This window comes from Rhyacophila brunnea, unplaced genomic scaffold, assembly GCF_057557595.1.
Source record: "Rhyacophila brunnea isolate RB1 unplaced genomic scaffold, BYU_Rbru_1.0 scaffold_76, whole genome shotgun sequence".
Lineage (NCBI taxonomy): Eukaryota > Metazoa > Arthropoda > Insecta > Trichoptera > Rhyacophilidae > Rhyacophila > Rhyacophila brunnea.
Genome location: NW_028233346.1, coordinates 292895 through 303600, shown reverse-complemented (window position 1 = coordinate 303600; position 10706 = coordinate 292895). Strand labels below are relative to the sequence as shown.

Below are 10706 nucleotides of genomic sequence, written 5' to 3'. Positions count from 1 at the left end.
TTGTTTTTGTTATATAAATTTCTGAATTTTAGAACAAATCTTATATTCTACCACACAATTTATATTTATTTGTGTTTATATTCATTTTTCCTTCGATTTTCTTTATTTGATTATTAAAATTAAAATTTTCTTTACTATATGGTTTATGAAATAATCAGTTCCATAATTTTAAAGTTGTTTTCTTACTATATTTTTCTGTTGTATGATTTCTATATCTAATCGGTTAGTTAGTTAGAAAGAGCTATCGTTCGTTTTCGCCCCCCTGGAAAGGATAACTAAATAAGGAACCAGAAATAAGTTCAAAAATGCAATGAAAATTTTTAAAATTAATTTTAGCGTGATTTTCAACATAGAAAACATCAATAAATAAATAAAAATTTAAAATTTTATTTATCAGATTATGGATTCTTATCGTCACCTGCCTAAATAGATACAATTATTTATAAAAACCAACTTTACCGCGTATTTTAAATATTTTTATTTTATTTTTGACAATGCAAATTATATTTGAGTATCTAATATTGCATAAATTTTTAACTGATAAACACATACTCTATACAAATATAAAGTTTAGTAATAAGAAGCTTAAAAAACATTGCTAGTTTTCCTTATTTATAGAATAATAGAAATTATATTTGTGGATCTAATATTGTATAATTTTTTAACTGATAAGCACATGATCTATACGTATAATTTTAAATCGATATAAAAAAATCATATCTAGTTTTACATTAGCAAAATAATAAAAATTAAATTCTCAAATTTAAGATTTTGAATCTTGTGGCTTAAAAACATACAATTAAATTATATATTTTATCTTCATAATTAAAATATAAAAATATAAAAATTACATTTGTTTTTAATTTCATTTTGTATGCCAGTTGCACCCTCTGTTATTTTTTTCGATAAAATACATTTTCAAACAAATAAATATATCATAATACAAAAAAAGATTTATTTCCACTTTATGTAGATTTACGTGTATTATAATGTCATTTATTTATATTTTTATGGATTTGTAGTGCAAACAACATCGTTTATGTTAATATATTATTTAAAAAAGGTGATTTTAAAATTCAAAAAAATCTATGTTGTAATTTATTGATTTATATTGCACATTTTTCTATGCTAATGGTAATCCTTCCGCTAAAATTTTTTGCCTGGCAACTCTTGCAGCAGCAGCTTCTCCTGCTATAGGAGGACTATAAATTGCATTACTGTATATGCTTAGAAACAAGGATGCTAAAGCAATAAATATATGGTTTTTAAAAAGCATTTTTCAAAATAATTCCATCTTTTTTTATAGATAAACATGAAACTTAAAATATTTTAATATCTAGATTCTAATGTTCCTATCAATCAATTATTTGACCCAATTAGCTCTTATTTTGAAACCCTTTTGCCAATATTTCAAGAATTAAAGTTTTTACTGATTATAAATATTTGAATTTATTATTAGTATAATAAAAAATAAATGGTTTTTTATAGATAAAATATGTAAGATTGCCATTTTTATGCTGAATATATCTTTATTATTAATGTAGATGATTATACCGTGATACAATCATCCAATTTCTAATATGGACCTAGAAGTTTTATTTCAGAATTACAGTATTTTTAAGAAGAAAATATTAGCTAAGGGGCAATAAATTGTATGAACTGGTATTCAGAAAAAGATATCAAATATTTTTATCATTCTTACTTGGAAATAAAATATCATGCTAGGCATATAGTTAGATAAACCCCGTGTAATATTTAGTAAATAGAATAAAAAGCCCTTTCAAAAATGAATAAAAACAATTTATGGCGTAAAAACTCGATAATACTATATATACGATATTTTAGAGTTATATAGTAAAGTTGAGAGATTATAAATATTATATTACGATTATTTTAAGCAATCAAATTTTTAAAAAGCGGTTTTATCCCAAAGAAAGCTATCTAAAACTGGTTAAATATCCTAAGGATCTCTTTTAAAATTAATCTTACAAATAATTAGAATTTTATTAGATTTGCTTTAATATTTATTTAATATAGTAATCAATTCGCATGCTTTACATATTCTGTTTTCAACAGCAGTTGTTTCCCCACATTGAGGGCAACTAAAAAGTTTAATGAATTCATCATTTTTTTCAAAATATTCCCCACTCTTAATAATATTTAGAATAATTTGTGGATTTTTCCTTTCAAGTTCTTTAACAAACAACCTCACATGTCCCCTATAAGCTCCGGGAGAATAAGTGCACTCAACACTAAAATAATTCAAATTCTTATAAAATGCATACATCACGATTTCTTTCTCAAATACATACTTAAACGGTTTGCTTCTTGGAAGATTATTGCCCTGTGATGCTGTCTTTATCTGGGTACAGCGTTTGAGTCTTTTATGATCCCCACGTAGTAAGTTCATTAAGACTGTCTCTGCCATATCATCCGCATTGTGCCCAGTTATTATTTGTGTAACACCCAATTCTTTTGATCCCTTTTCAAGAGCCTGTCTTCTAAAAACACCACAATAAGTACAATTCCCTTTTCTTCCGATTTTCTTAACAACCGCATCCATCGATAAATTAAAATAATCTTCATATGAAACTATTTTAAGTGGAAGATCGTATTCTATTTGATTTTCTTTTACCGTTTTGAGTGAATGATCTCTATAATCTTTAATTCCTTCATCTACACTTAAAAGATAGATATTTATTCCGTAATCGTGTTTTTTATTTAATGTATTCAAAATGTGTGCAAGTACTGTGCTATCCTTTCCTCCGGATATTGCAACAGCGACATTTTCATTTCTCTCAAATATTTTGTTGCTTTGGATTGTTGAGTGTATTTCTTCTTCTAAAACGTTTGTAAAACATAATTTACATAATTTGGATGAATTTTTTGGTCTTATCAACACTGCATTTCTTTCATTGCAAATATCACATGCCATGTTGAAGGATTCAAAATGTAATATGTAATTTTTAATATTATAATTATCTAAATATGCAAATCAAAAACGAAATAAAATGTTATTTTTGATTTTTAGTTATGTTTTAATTTTAAATAGCTTTTGGCCAATTTATTACATTATGGACTAAAATACACAAAGTACATGAATATAAAAAAGTAAAATATTTATATAAAATGTAAAATGTGCATCATTTCCAATCTTTAAAAAAACCATTTTATTCCATAAGTATGCCAACAATTTCATTCACTGTTCAAAACTTTATGAAATGATAAATTTTAAAAAATAGAGAAGTTTGATAGCGTTTTTTTGTGCATATAATAAGGATATATTTAGTGTCAATTGTATGGGAAAGGATAAAACACACGTAACTATTTTAAATTTATAAATTACTTATATTCTAAATAAAATCTGAATCATCAAAATACGTTAAATTGTTTTATCATCATACAAATAACATAAAATGTGCATTTTCAGTGAATTATGCTTGATAAATTCAAAGAAATACCTTAAATGTTCTAAATCACTACTATTAGAAGAAGAAATGGCATTTTTCGAAGCCGATTTGTATATATAATCATATATTTGCCATGCAATTTAATTTATAAAAAAAATTAGTATAGCACACAGAATTCAGTTTTCCGTATAAAAGCTATGAATAAATACGGTGAAAAACCTTCTGATAACATTAAATTTATTTTTTTAATAATTTTGGCCACGACTTTCCGATCTGAATTTTTTTTAACTGGATTTAAGAAAACATATACTATAGTATACATAGTAAGATAATGTAAATGTGAGCAAATATAGTTGTCTTGTGTAACAGAAGAAATGAATTATACTGATTTTCAACTTTTACTGTTTTTGCAGTACATTTCTTCGTATAGCCATTACAGACTTTTCATCGGAATTTTGTTCTTATTCGATTCATCAATGAGCACTTTATAAGCTCACTATTTTTTTAAAGTATATTATGGTTGTAAAGAATGGTTTGAAGGTGAAGAATTTAAAAACTTATTTTGCAAGAACTACGGCTATTTCAGCTTTTAAAGATAAAAACAGGAGAAAGTCTTGGAGTTCATCAGGTACATGTTCCATTACATTTAAATTAAAGTTTTTTTAAAAAATTCATAGTATTTATTATAAATACGATTTTTAAGCATCTTTTTTTTATTGAAGTTTTGCTTGATAAATTTATAACCGAAAAAAATTCCACCTATAAGTCGGTATCTTTTCTATTTTATGAAAAATTTTTATTTATATTATCATTATAATATTGTTAAGGAAACACAACCAACTTTAATTTACAGGTTTTTGATCCATGATTATTTTACATAAAAAATCGATGAAAAAACAAAATAATGTGTAGATCTTTTGCAAAAAAAAACTGGTTTCATGCTTATAAATATAGCTATATCCAATTATCATAAAATTAAATTACTTTTATTCCAAAAAGCATGTTTCAAAATAATTTAAAAAGAATTATTGATAGAATAAAAATCATATATTGAATATTACATTTTATTAAAGATCATTATCAGGAGGCTTCCTCAGAAATAAACTTCTATTGAAAAGAATTTGTGTTTTAGTTATAAGCCTACAAGTCCAAAAAAAGGTCATGAATATTTCTGTTTTTTAGAGGTCTATCAAGTCAAAGCTGGTAATTACATAATTTTATAGTATATTTATGTAAAAAATCCAATAAATATCATCGATTATTAGCTGTTTATAAAGTATTTCGAAAAAAAACTTCTATTGTTATTTTTTTGCTATGTAGAAATGTTAATAGTGTCTAATATTTTTAATGACCATAAATTTATTTTTGCAGGGGTTTCAAAAAACAAGGTACTTTTATATATCGTATCTACACGAAGTATTTATAATTGACTCTTTTATTCCAAAGTGATTCTGTTATAAATAAAATACTTTTATGCACCTAAACTATAAAAAAAGGATCAATATTTGCATCATTATGCGAAATAAAAAAAAATAGGGTTTTTATATTAATTTAAGTCATTTTATGTTAAAAAAACGTTATTCGAAATATATTCAAATCCAAAAAATTGATATAATGACTATTATAGTAGGTTTACATGTATTAAATGAATATTAAGTTCTGTGCACATTATTAATATCCACTTGATTTCATCAAAGCACGTGCTTTAAAATCAAAATATATTGAGAATGATTTATATAACGCCAATAAAAACATTCATTTTTTGTATTGGATTAGAATTTGGAATTGGAGTGAAAAAATCTTAGAAATGAAAAAAATGTTTTTTATACCTAAAAAAAAATAAAATGTTTAAGCTCACTAGATAAGACCTATTGAAATATTATTTATACTTCGGGATTAAGATACAGAAAGAAAAACGGTATTTAAAATTTATAAAAATATAATGGTTTATGTTCCATTCAGGATGTAGATTTTTATGATTCGGGATTAAGATATAGAAAGAAAAACGGGATTTAAAATTTATAAAAATATAATGGCTTATATTCCATTCAGGATGTGGATTTTTATGATTCGGGATTAAGATATAGCTAGAAAAACGGCATTTAAAATCGATAAAAATATAATGGCTTATATTCCATTCAGGATGTATATTTATGCATAAATTCATATAATATAATATAATAAAATCAATTTATTATTCTACAGATAATATTCTTACCTATATTTTTTTACTAATATAATAATTATGTGTAAAAATACCTTTTTGATCTTATCTGGATTTATTAAGTTAGTACGGGATTTTTTTATTGTGAGAATTTATTATGATTGATATATTAATCATAATCCATATGGGCCTTAAAATAAATGCATACACATAAGAGCATGTAAAAATATTTAGATAATTCTTAAAATTTATCTATATTTTATGTATGCTTATTATGGTCTTAAGATGTATTTTATGTTATCAAACGAAGTTTTGCATATAAACTATATCCAATATAGAACAAATCATTAAATAGAGACTAATTTACTATTAAACATTTAATATTATGTTTAACAATGTTGATTTTTATCTTTATACTTAAAAGTCCATATTTTCAGATAATTAAATATAGATAGACACATAATATCTTAATATAAATGGTATTAATTTTTTAAAAATAAGGTTGCTACTAAATATATTAAATATTTCTTTGTAAATTTTATTGGTGATGCTCAGCAAGAATAAAATCGTTTATTTTTCGCAAATCAATGATATATTACAAAAATGAAAATATCAATTATGATTTAAATCAATTAAAATAGCCAATACATTCATTTATAAAACACATAATATGGTTTCTAGTGGTTTTTATACCTTAAAAGGTTATCCAGCCCCGTGGCTTCTTTCCTCAATAAAATTAATGAATTTGGTGTAGTAACAAATTTTTAAAATATTTATTGTAATTTTTTGAAAAAATTTAAGACTGTTTTATGCCATCTTCAAAATAATTTGAGAACAATGCAGTACATAAAATAATTTGCCCAATTTTCACAAATAATAAAGATTATTTGAATATAAAATTTTTAACTTCTGAATAGAAAAGTTATTTGTTTGATAATAATTTTTTTTAATGAAAGTCAAATTTATTTTCGGTACAATATTAAAAATATATTCATGTGTTTTTGAATATAATTATTATAAAATAATATTTATCATAAGAGATAATATTAAGCAAGTATTTTCGCTTAGATTGATTTTTTAAAAGTATGTAAAAATATTTAATTCGTATTTTTTAATTGAATACATTATTTTTATAATTGGGGTTAAGATTTAGTGATATATTGGCTTGATTCCAAAGTGTTAACATCAAATAATGTTAGAAGTCATTTAAAATATTCGATCAATATTTTTTAATTTAACAGATGACAAAGTCAAAAAAGTATGTTTATAAATTCTATATTAAAAAATACACCTGAGGAATCTTGCTAATAATAAGAATATGTACATTGGTGTAAATATTATTTCATTTGAGAATCCCAAAAGAGGACAGAGAAATGTCAGGAATATAGATACCATAGAAATTATAATGATTACAAGTTATTTTTTTAGAAATTTTATGCGTATTTTGATACAATTTAGATTAATATTGCATCTTTTATTGCTTTATGTAAGTTGAACTGAGGCTTTGCATTTATTTACGAAAATATTTGTTTATTACTAGTTGAAGTTCCAGTTTATTTTAATTTTTCCCTTTATGTTTTTACACTAAAACTAAGGCTTTTCTATTATATACGAAACATATTTGTTTATTACTAGTTCAAGTTTTTTTAATTTTCTTCATTAAATCAAAAATATCGATTATAAACATAATACATTTGTTTATTACAAGTTCAAGTTTTTTTAATTTTCTTCATTAAATCAAAAATATCGATTACTATATATAATATATTTGGTTATTACCTTGCTCAAGTTTTTTTTTATTTTATTTTCCCCTTTTATATTTTTTAACCTGATTCTAAAGATCTTATTGCGCAACATATTTAGTTATTATCTTGCTCAAGTTTATTTTTATTTTATTTTCCCCTTTTATATTTGTTGAACCTGATTCTAAAGATCTTATTGTGCAACATATTTAGTTATTACCTTGCTCAAGTTTAGTTTAAATATAATTTTGCTTATCAACTTATATATTTTTTGAACCGAAACTAAAGATTCATGTATAGAACTGAATTTATAATTGCATTTTTTAGCTTATTTTTATTTTTATTATGGTTTAAATGTGTTTTTGACCAAGAAAATTATAATAAAAACTTTAGATTGTTAATGGTTGGCTGATTATATTTTAATCGCCCGACCTTTTATACTTTCTCTATGCATCTTATGCTTTTAAGGCCTGCAAATTCGCGAGTTTTCCTTTTTATATTTTATTTATTTTATTTTGGATAAAAAACAACCCAATTTAAAAATATATTTAATAATACGAATATAATTCAATTAATCAAATAAAACTTATAATCTTTAAAATACATTGTATTTTTTGATTTGTGAATGTATTATTTACCAATTTTGTTTATTTGTGTCACACAATGCTTAAATTTTTCTATTTTTCCATTTTAACACATAATTTTTAGCCTTAATATTTTTCATGCACCTTATTTTCCCAATAATTTCGCGCTCACCCCAGCCTTGATCCATGGCTCCACAAATAGACCACATAACCCCTAAATATCCGTTTGGGTCATTACCATCAATGCTATAAGTATCGTTTAATTTTATAGCGTATTCCAACGCTATTTCGGGTGTTTTTGTCCAAAGAACAATTGTTTTAGCCCAGTACATTCTAGCATACCCATGCATTTTACCCGTTATAACCATCTCTTTTTGACAAGCATCCCATTGATCGTCATTCGTTAATCCTTTCTCGAGTTGATCATACGAGTATATTTTTTCCCTTTTATCTGTCGCATGTTTTCGAAGGGTTTCTTTTGCCCATGGAAGTGCACCATCAATATTATCATAATTTTTTTCATGATAACAAAAGTGTTCAGCAGTTTCTTTCCATACAAAAATTTCACCTACGAAGCAATCTAGATTTTCGTCGTCTTTTCTAAACTTTTCGTAAGCGTTTAGAAGTATTTTTTGCACACTTATTTGTCCGAAATGAATCCATGGAGATAAATTGGAAACGTAATTTTCGTTTGCGTTGTTTCTTTTATTTTTGTAGCTAGAAAATTTGTGTTTAAAAAAATATTGAACTTCTTTCATTCCGTTAGAATATCCACCTTTAAATTCCGTATTGTTTATTAATTTGGTCATTTCATATTTATCAAAGCTACAAAATCCTTTATGTTTTACACCATAATTTCCCGTTTTATTATATTTATGAGCAGTTATAATTTCAAATTCTTTAAAATAAGTATTCCAAAATTTGAACAATCGAATCCTAACTGCTCGTGGATTTTTAACATAAACATTCAATTTTTTACATGGTACAATATTATGAGAATCACAAACGTAAAATGCAATGTTATTTTTCATACAAAATGTTTTGATTTCTTCATTATACTTTATAAATTCTTTTAATGGAGAATATTCAGTAACAATGCAATCAACCATAAAATGATCACAGAAATCACCTATTTCAGAAATAATATAGTATGGAATGTTTAATAATTTAAATGATTTGTTCATTTCTATGAGACCTTCGTACATAAAAGGTTCTTGTATTTTATTTATTTTTAGTTTGCTTAAATTTGTTCCTACATAAAGTTGAGTCTTTGTTGCGTATGAAAGGTTCTGTGCTAGTATTACAGAATAATTTTCTTGGATTCGGTGGTCTCTTTGCATAAGATATAATACATTTTTGGTATGTTCGTGTGGTGTTATTTTTTCTGTTCGATCTTCCATTTTAGGGTCGCTACAATATTGGTAATAGAAATTATATTGGAGAAGGCTAATAAATAAAAAAATATTTTTATAATTTATTTTATATTTATGTAAATATTTATTATGTTGTTTCTATTGGGGATTCCAACGGAAAAAGTAGCAACTGTACAAAAAATACTACAGAAAAAAGCACCTGAATATGATTCGTTTATAAAGAGTATACAATAAATATGTAATATAGATTAATTTTAAGTTTTACGCGAGGAAACGAAAAGTTAAAAGAAAAATTAGACCTTATATTAATTTATAAAGTTTATTTTTTGTCGAAATATTTATCTTAAAAATTGAAAATTTTAGTATTAATAGCGTATATAATAGTATTTATACCATATTTTTCGTGAACCAGATCAATTCAAGAAATTTTCAAGTTTTCTTCGAGAGCGTATTTGACCAGTATTTATTTTTATTGTATCGTAGTTTTGCATGATATATTATGATTATCTCATACACTATAAGATCTAATTTCACTATATTTTTAAGCCTATGGGTAATTAAAAAGCATATTTTTCAATTCATAATGACAATTTTTTTTAAAAAAACGGAATATTGGGGTTTATAGTTCAGATACTTATATCTATACCATTCCTTACAAATTATTTCGATCTAAAGCATGAAAAATGGTGAATCTAGCTAGTAAGTATAAAAAAACCATTTGTGCCATAAATAGCTTTTGATAATTTAAATGCTATAATGTGATAGTTTTCTCAATTTTGTCTTCAAAAATTATTAATTTAGTGTTTTTATCATTCCTATTAAATTTTGTATGTTTTTAGTTATTTTGGTTTTTAGCGATCCAAATATGTTCAATAGAAACTTTAGATTGGTTCAAAAAATCAATTTATTCTGTATTTTTAAGTATTATAATCTTTAAAATCTAGTAAATTTATTATCAAATTTCAAATATTATCAATTCACCAGTTTTCGTCTTTCCTATTTTTTTTGTGTACGTTGCCTTCAGCTGGCATCCCTAACCTTGTAATATACAAGATATGAAATTACATGACCATAACATACCATATTACAACCTATGGTACCGTTCATGTACAGCTTCTGTAAATTAGAGATTTTTATTTGCTAATACCCTTTTTTTATCTTCTGATTTTCGAGATTTGTCATATTATAATAAAAATTGTACCTATTTCTAATTATAAAATAGTGTTTCACATTTTGTAATCATTAAAAATATCTAGTCGATCATATGAGAATTTAATATCGGTTTTGATTCTAGTTTCTACCTTTATATCAGCTACTTTGTCTTATATTATTTGTTGAACTTAGTGTAAAATAATTTTTTTAATTCTTTAAAGTTATATATTTCTTGAAAGTGTTTTAATATATATACATCTTACTGCTATTTTTATGTCTTC

At 24.1% G+C, this 10706-nt stretch overlaps 1 pseudogene; it reads right to left on the bottom strand.

Moving 5' to 3' along the window:
- Positions 1-2017: 2017 nt before the first annotated feature.
- LOC147064314 (cytoplasmic tRNA 2-thiolation protein 1 pseudogene) lies at positions 2018-2935 on the bottom strand (annotated as a pseudogene).
- Positions 2936-10706: the final 7771 nt, after the last annotated feature.